The sequence below is a fragment of the Limanda limanda genome, chromosome 15 (assembly GCF_963576545.1).
Source record: "Limanda limanda chromosome 15, fLimLim1.1, whole genome shotgun sequence".
Lineage (NCBI taxonomy): Eukaryota > Metazoa > Chordata > Actinopteri > Pleuronectiformes > Pleuronectidae > Limanda > Limanda limanda.
The window spans coordinates 5,946,154-5,955,550 of NC_083650.1; positions in this window are offsets into that span (position 1 = coordinate 5,946,154).

Sequence of the window (9,397 nt, forward strand, 5' to 3'; positions counted from 1 at the left end):
TATAACATCATACATCATATCAGATCTTATCATACATTGTATCATATTATATGGTTATGTTATGTTGTGGTATGTTATTGGAAACAAGATATACAAACGCAGGCCATCACCAGAGCTCACAGGATTGAAAGCAGCAGAACATTATGTATTAATACTGAAATACGAGGCGAGGTTCTGTGACACTCTGATATTTTAAGAAGCAGTTCACAGCGTCGGGCCGGTTGGGAGTAAAAGGTGAATTACACAGAGGCTCATTGTCTTACATGCGGCTGCAGCAGCGTTAGGATTCCTGCAGAGAATCCAATATAAACCGCAGCCCTCAGAGTTATCTTTCCTGATTTCTCTCACAGCCATTTCAGTGGCAGAATCAATGGGGTTGCATTGTTAATGGCAGCCACAATAATGAAGTCCCTGGTTAATCAATGGCACCACTCGAGCTCTTATCTGGCAATTGCAAGTGTTTGCTTGTCAAAGACCAGAGCCCAGCAGTGGCTGCAACGGTTTGATGCCGACAATTATGTGAATTGGTGTGAACGTGGCTCCTTGTGAGAAATCTGAGGTAAATTGAAAAAGGCGTGTTGTGTAGCAAAAGAGACGTGACTGTGATGATGTGATATCAAAATATCATCTGTACTTATTTAGAACTGAGCCATGCCGGCGGATTCATAAAATCTCAATTTACAATCTCAGCTGCGTCTCTTTATCTCAATTTGTCTTCGTGGTGAGATAACATTCAATAGAGGACGTTGACTTGACAAAAGGTAGGAACTCGAAGTGTGAAAGGAATCAACGAGTAATGGTCCCACACATCCTCTGCATTACAGACAAATAAGTAGCTGGAGTAATGCACCATGACTCGTGTTTGACGGAATTAAATGTGTTTCACCACATCCACGTTAAAGTGTGACAGCTCAAATCCTCTTTGGAGATTCTGAAGTCAACCTGATTTAAGTGCAGCCTGCGTGAGTGTGAGTCTTTCAGGTTCAGTTCACTTTATTTTTCCACTTCTGCTCAAAAGTTTAGCGTTTGATTTTTTTTTCGCAGAGTGAAAGATGATCACTCACTATATTCTCTGTTTCATTCCCAGAGCTGTGACATTGAAACGTCTCTTGCCACTGCTAATATGTGTCGACTGCCGAGTGAGCGAGGAAGCCTGATAGGAAAAAGCCTTGAAATGTAAAAAAAAAAAATGGATAGAAACATCTCGGGCAGACACTTGCTCAGAGCAGAAACGACTGGATAAGTGGCGAAGCATTATTTCTCGGCACAGGTGTTTCACGTTCCACATAATGAGGCGGCCTCAGCGGGGCGCCACAAATGTGGTTGGAACGCCGCCTCTGACCGGAGAGCTGGGGTTCCACGTTCAGCCGCAGCAAAGCAATGCAAAAAAAACATTACAATAGCATATTCTGACATAATTGTGACCATATGCTGACATGTCTGAACGGTGAATATGGAAACGCAGTTAGAATTACTTTTATACAATTGCCTATTTAACCACCACAAAGCCACAGGTAGGAAATCCACTGGCAGACGGCTGAAGAGATGAACTTAAATAGAAGCGGTCTCATGGAAAAACAGTTTTTGACTCCACAGTTTAAAAAATGGTTGAAATGATTGTTGATACAGGTGATAAACAGATTGGTTGACCGAAGACATTTGGGCTTTTGGAGACTTGACAATTAATCAAGAAAATAAATGTCTGATTAATCAATAATTTAAAAATAGAGGTCAATACATGAAAACAAACTAATAATTATATAGAAATAACAAAATAATTCAATACAGGGCTGCAACTAATAACTTTTAATGTTATTACATCCGCCATGAAGGTTATATTTTCATTGGCTTTTGTATGTTAACTTGTTTGTTTGATTATTAGCAGGATAACACTAAAACTTCAGAACAGATTAACTCAAAACCTGGTGTAATATGCAGTATGGTTCAAGAAAGAAGACATTAAATGTTGGAGAGGATCTGGCTCATGGGCCCGATCCAGGAATGAGCTCCAGTGAGTGCAGACGATGATTAATCTGTTCACCAATGAATCATTCAGTCTGTGAAACATCCGAAGAGACGGCAAAATATCTTTCACAATTTACTTGAGCCCATTAACTCTGTCTGAACAACTCACCAGAACCAACAGATAGTTGATATATAAGACCAATTAAACCAACAATGTTTGAGAACCTGGAACCAAGAATGATGGGCAAATCAATCAATTTACCAACTATTGCAATTGAATATGCAGTAAATTCTAAGTATTTTCTATACAGTTGACTCTGAGAACTGCATGTGCATATGTTCCATATATGACATTTTACATTTGAGCTTATTTCAGTCTTTTGTTTTGGTACGAGCAAGAATAAACTGGAGTGGTGAATAGAAGAAAAGAATTGACAATATGTTACAAATGTACTTTGTTACTTTCCCTCAGTGTTTTAAAACAAGATATCACATCTCAAAATGTGCTTTAAGAACAGAGGAGGAAATGATTAAAGGGTAAAAACACCTAAAGCCTTCACATTTACTACATGAATCATCTAATTAGGTGTTAGAAACAGCCTTAAAGGGGAAGTCAGAGTTATTCAGCAGTGCTGGACAGTGTAGGGATTTACATGCATAACCATCACTTCTAAATACTGTAAAAAACTTTCAGCAGGATATTGGGATCCACATTTCTAATGGGAACACCAGGAATCATGAAAATCTACACGACCGGAGCAATAAAGCCTCTGAGAAATTAAGACAACAAACCCAATCTCCCGCTAATTCCACATGCACAATTGCACAATTGCATTAGACTGCAGATATCCATCTATCTTCAGTGGAAAACCCCCGGACATTAGAAACCCATCACGTAAATTTGTCCATGGGAACCGGTGTGAATTGTAACTCTACACCTGTGTCTTTGTGTAATCACACGACAATGCCTCTCGTCTGCAGCACGACTGGAGGAAAGGTAACAGGAGACGTGGGTGAAGTTGCACAGCTAATTTTAGCCTCTTAGACTCATTATAACTCGGTGTTGCATTTCTCTCCATTCCATCGCACAAGGGTCCGCCGACAGTGAACGGCTCGGGCACGAGGAATCCAATTAGCTTATGGACAGAATCAGTTTCTAATCAGGACTTCAGTTGGAGGTTTTCATCTGGAGGCTGTTTGAGATGCTCTCTGTGTGTTAGCAGGTGTCAGCCGGTGTACCACAAGCTGAATATTAACCGACTGAGCTCATAAATATCTGTGATGCAGTGATATCCTCAGAACATCAAAGCAGCCACCACATGCAGTGCACTGTGCGGATTATTACTGTTCACAGCAGAACAGAAAGCAGCTCGGAAGCAGAAAAACAACTCCAACTTTTTGATCTTATCTGATTTAACACTTGTTTATCCAAGCTCCCGAACCTCATCACGTTTTAATGCGTAATTTATGGTTTTCTGCAATTCAACCCTTTTCAATTACAGCGTGCAACATAATTTCAAACAAAACAATAATGGCCGTGCCTATTGATCAGATCTTATATAACGTATTTATAAATGTGTGCTATAGGAATAGTTTATTCATAAGGCAAACACTGGTCTGAATGGCTGCCTGGACAATGAACTAATTGCCTGCAAAACACAATTTCACATTCATGGGCCACTATTACAGCTGAATTGTTTGATAATGTCAAGTGAGTCATTTTATTAAGCGCGACACAAATGTAATCATGCAGCAGGGCGACGTGAACTGGAGTGTATAGAAGTGTTAACATCACTGTGGGTTTCAGGTTGTTACTGCCGCCGCAAATGTAAATTTGCCTCATTGATGGAGAGTGCTCAGCTGAATCAGAAATGTGCAAACCACAAACAAAATAGGCCGCTTCATCCCATCTGCATACACATCAGGACATGCAGGCGCACACACACACACACACACACACACACACACACACACACACACACACATACACACACACACACACACACACACACACACACACACACACACACACACACACACACACATACACACAGTCCCATTTTATATCTCCCCATCTGAAACCAGGATTAGACCCATGAATAATGCATTTATGTAAATGTCTGATGGGTATAACTATAAAAGATGAGAGTGATTGAAAAGGCATTTTGTTGCATTGAGTTACAGCAGCCTGTGAGTTATGGATGTTTTCAGTGCAGGGAGCGAGACTTACAGCCCCCAAAAAAAGAAGAAAAGAATATGTGCTTTTCTTTTTAAAAGCAGAGGAGTCACCGTGTCACTTCAACATCTGAGGAATCCATCTGCACAGAACCTGATCTCGACATGTATGATTTGCTCTGTGTGTTTCAGTTTATTGCACCCGGTGGTCAAACTATCATCGACTATGAAGTCACAGAGGACAGAGACCTGAGCATTTCACCATCTGTGCGAAGCCCTTCTCCTGTCAAAACACGGGATTGTTATTAAAATGGGCATAAATGTCAGCAGACGTCTGTAATCAGATTATGCTCTGGTGTGTGTCATCCTCCCATCGGGGGCCGGGAGCTCAGTGTTATGTTTATGTCAAATAACCGTGTGGGTATACAGGCAATTACAGTGCAGCCACTTACACAAGCAGTTTTTTCTTTTGCGAGATTTCTCATAAGATATTCTGCCTCGAACAACCGGCTTCAGCTGTCGTACGTGCAACACTGCTGTAATCTGTGCAATCCCAGGCTGTGATGTATCCGCAGAGCAATCAGCCTCGTTAAAGACGGAGGCCGAGGACGGATTGTGAAATATGAATGACAACTGCTAAATTGTTTCCATTGCAGAAGAGAGAAAATGCAGTATTTTATTCAGAGCCCGGGAAAATAAACTCTCAGCATTCATCATTTATCTCCTTTTATAAGGCAATTTAGCAGTCACTTGAAGTTGCTATGGTGACAGGGGGGGTGGTGGTATTTTGAGACAACTAATGACCTGTACAAAACCCACTCACTGTAAACTTCACTCAAGCTAAATGAGATTGCTGTCTGGGCTGTGTGTGATACGTGGCTGAGAACTTAATCCCCACGCTATGCTTGGCCTTTTTCTGCACAGGACAAATTAAGGTTGTTAATATCAATGTAAAACATCTGTGGGCTGTTTACCGAACAGGGAATGTGAGCCAAGCAGCAACAAGCTCCACGCTGCACAGGACTGGAAATAAGCACTTTTTGATTTGATTGCTAGTGCAGAATTCTCCACAGGAAAAAGGTCAGACAGAAATCCAGCGATTGAAATACTTGTGATGTGAACCCTCCATGATATGGTTTAGAATGTGACTCTGTTATGTTTCACACTGAACCTCCGTCAGTGTCTCTTTATTTGTCGGGGCTTACGTCAAAGATTCCACTCTGGAAAAAGAAGCTTTGAAGCCTCGCTGGGTTCTGGGGGCGAATCATATTTGTCCAATAAGTGCCTGGCCTGTTGCAGCTGTCGAGGCTGAGACAGAATGAGTCATGTGTTACCCATTTAAGTCCAATTTCTCCCATGCAAATGCTCGACATGTGTGACTCGACACAAGGCCTGTGAGTCAAAACAGTGTTTTTGAAATGAGGGGGAGAAAATCAAGGCCGGAGCTGTGTGACCGTTTAGCCACCTGCTCCCTGCATGAACTGCTTCAAGTGTCACTCTGTGTTTTATTTGGGTGATCACCGACCGTCGTCTTTGTGTTTTTAAGTCAAGTCAGATTTATTCATATAGCACATGACAAACAGCAGGAGTTGAGCCAAACTGCTTTAAAATCACAGCAAATGAAAGCAGTACAATGTTTGGATATTAAAGAGGCTGAGGAGGTGCAGATATATAGACTCATATATAGACTCCAAATCCCTTCAAGAGGAAAAAGTAAAAATTAAAAACACCTATAAAGACAAAAGAAACTTTCAAAAGATAAGAAAACAGTGAAAAAATATTCTAAAACACTTTAAAAGACTCTGTAAAAGGATATTTTAAAGGTTAAAAGTACTACCAATCACTTAAAATGACAAAAGAAATACAAAATGACTGAAATAAACCAATAAAAAACTATTGTTTAGTGTTTTGCCTTTACAATCAGCTACTGTTCATGCTCATAAGTTTTCTTTCCAGTGCTTCAGTCTGAATTTTGGAAATTCACTGATAATATTTAAGTAGCTTCACTGCACCAACCTGCCAGTTCCAGAAATCTTTGACCTGCAACGCAAAGAATATATAGTGTAATAAAATCCTGTATTTTATGAACAATCCACTGTGGTTTTCTTTATTTTCTTTCGTGGGTTTAAATCAGGCACAGCATCCCTGAAATTCACTGAATAAACAACGAGAGGATGCAGCCTAGTGACTCTTCTCTTGTGGAAAATATGAGTTGCATTCACTGAACTGTGCAAAAACATTCTGCATCCCTGAAAATACATTGACACACACGTTGAGCAATGGCTTGTAAATGAAGCAACACTCTTCCTGTTGACATTGTGCTGCACCTTTTGTCTGTAGCCATAATAAACGTCAGATTAAACTCTGTCTGCAGACTGTGGTGTTAGCGCCACCTGCTGGGATGCAGCGGTAAGAACAGGGCGCTGGTGACAGATGTATTACACTGGATTACAAGGGTAATTTACAGCGGAACATAATCGCCATGTTATTAATTAGCCAGTCTTGAGAGAGGCATAGCTGTTGGTCACATACTAATGATAAATGATGGACTATATCAAGCTCAGGTAAAAAAACTGAAATACCTCTGATGTTATTTAATAATTAGCAGATTCCCAGGGTGCTGTTACTTTTACAGTTTAAATGTCTGAAGCGTTTCAGGATGACAGCAGCCGTTCAAACAGCTCGTCAGACGAGACTCAGCTGAGACTGGAACAAATTCATCTGTGAGGGTTTGCAGATTTGTACAACATGTGTTTTACCAAGGCCGCAGGGCTTTGAAACCAGGAGATAGATGGTAGAAGTAGATATTATATGATGACAACAATACCAAAATGCATATATTTGTGTATCTTTAACACAAACACACACCATAAAGAGCATATTTTACTTATGTGCAAACCCCATATGCTGGTTTGGTATTGATCATTGCCTCATTTACCTGGGACCTACGTTTCTAGACCCCTGCCTCATCATTATTGTTACTTTACTTTACTGCAAACTATCATTAGCAACAGTGCTAACTTCACATTTGTCAAACAGAAGCAATGAAAGCACTTTGGGTCACAAATTAGTTTTCTTCACCTTGTTAGAGAAGTACGACCTGATGATGGTCACGTGACATCCAAACTTCTGGTTTGAAGCATAATAACAATTTAAGTAGAAGTTTTGATTTTAATTTTAAGGATTTTTTTTCTTCTGGGAGACGGAAAAAAACAGGTTTTAGAAGCAAACCTTGATTTTCAAATAGACGGATAGAATACTGCACTTTCAATGAATGACACAGACGTTTCGCTTCTTTTATCTTTTCTGGTTTGAATCCCTTTCTATCTGGGGGTTGCATGTTCTCACACTGTCTGCATGGGTTTCCTCTGGGTCCTTCTTGGTAGATGGATAGGATGGACAACTTATTGACAATTTCCCCTCAACATGACAGGGCCACAAAATTCCAATACAAAACCTATCAGCAACAATAAAAAATAAAAATAATAAACAAACGATTGCCATGCAGTAAAAACAGAATTTTGTGAACCAGTGTTTTATTTCAGTCAGACGTGACAAAATTGTAGCCAATATATTCCAGAATAAAATCAATAAAACCAAAATCCCCTACAAAGGAAGTTACCGTATGAATGCCGTCAAAAATAAAAACATCTCCACTGCACCAACCCTTCATCCAACCAACACAATCTCAGCTGCATCAGGATTCCTCCTGAGGTTGTTTTCCTCAGATGTCAACCGCAGTCACCTCAGACCCCATGAAGGCGACAGAGCTTAACATGTTGTGTTGTGCTTGTGTTGTGCTGCTTGTGCTGCTCTGCACCTTCCCGCCTCTCAAAGGTAGAAGACGGAGTCAGAGTGCTTAGATATATTCTGGTAATGCAACTGTGGAATCAAGCGTCGCGAGCACAGAGTGTCATGATCTCTTCTGGTTTGCAGATTCACTGAACCAGTTCTGGTACGATCTCTAACCAGCAATATTTCCCACACTGATGCAGAATAATGCTGCATTTTATTCTTCATGGAGACGACTGTTCTGCAGTTACATGAGTTTTGAAGCAAGTGCACAGAGGGAATCACCGTTGAGCCCCTTGGCCGTTTCTGTCAGGGTGCAGGGCGTCGAACAGAACCTTCACACAGAATCTCTGGGTGACACCCGGCCTGGGGGGGGTGGTTGACTCCGGATCACTTTCCTGTCTTGGTCAACAGAGCAGCGTTTGTCTCTTTTCATCTCTCTCACAGAATCAGTCAGTGTTTTCACGAGAGCGTTCGATACTAACACTGCTTTGATTTTCTTTCACTCCTGCTTGTTTCAGTAGTTTGGCAAGAGGCAAGCCGGATAAACACAAAAACACATCGGTGGTTTCTTCAAAAACTCGAGCCACAATGTTGTTCTTTTTGTGGTGCAGGATGTAACATAACTCTTTTCCTGCATGTGCGCGGCTTTGTCTGAAATCCTCATTGTGATTTCACGTGATGCAAACCGAGGCATGATGATGATGATGGACAATTTGGAACAAAGACAGGAAAACGCTTGTCTCCCGTCCAAGGTCACAGGCCTTTCTACTGTTTCCTCCCTCCCTCACTCAATTGATTTGAATAGAAATCAACTCAGCATTCAGTAGGGCAAAGTGTGTGTGTATGCGTGTGTGTGTGTGTGTGTGTGTGTGTGTGTGTGTGTGTGTGTGTGTGTGTGTGTGTGTGTGTGTGTGTGTGTTGTGTGTCTGTGTGTGTGTGTGTATGTATGTATTGTATCTGTGTATTCCTGCATGGGGAGATAATGGGATTTGTGATTCGACTCCATGATCACGGTTTAATGTTCAACAAACCTTTGTGACTGAGGAAAAATTCCGGAAAGAACAGATTAATAATTCATTAAAGGACGTCGTGTATGTTTTACTGTAACTATTTTTGGTGAGCTTGTATGTAAATATTATCTGTATGTCATATGTACAAACTTTACAATATACATTTATTACAAATATGGTCATTAGTAAGGATAAACCCTACATTGGTAGAAAGTTACTAAGTGCATTTACTTAAATACTGATTGAAAATACAAGTTTAAAGTTCTTTCATTGACATTTTTTTCATTTCTGAGTAAAATATGATTTATGTATGCTCCTCCTACAATAACAGGATACATTGGACTACCTAAAGTTATAGAGGATACAGCTGATTTTATGTTGGTGTATTTGTAATTGTAAATTTAATACATTTCCCTGATAATGCCTGTGTACTTTTACTAACGTTAGATTAA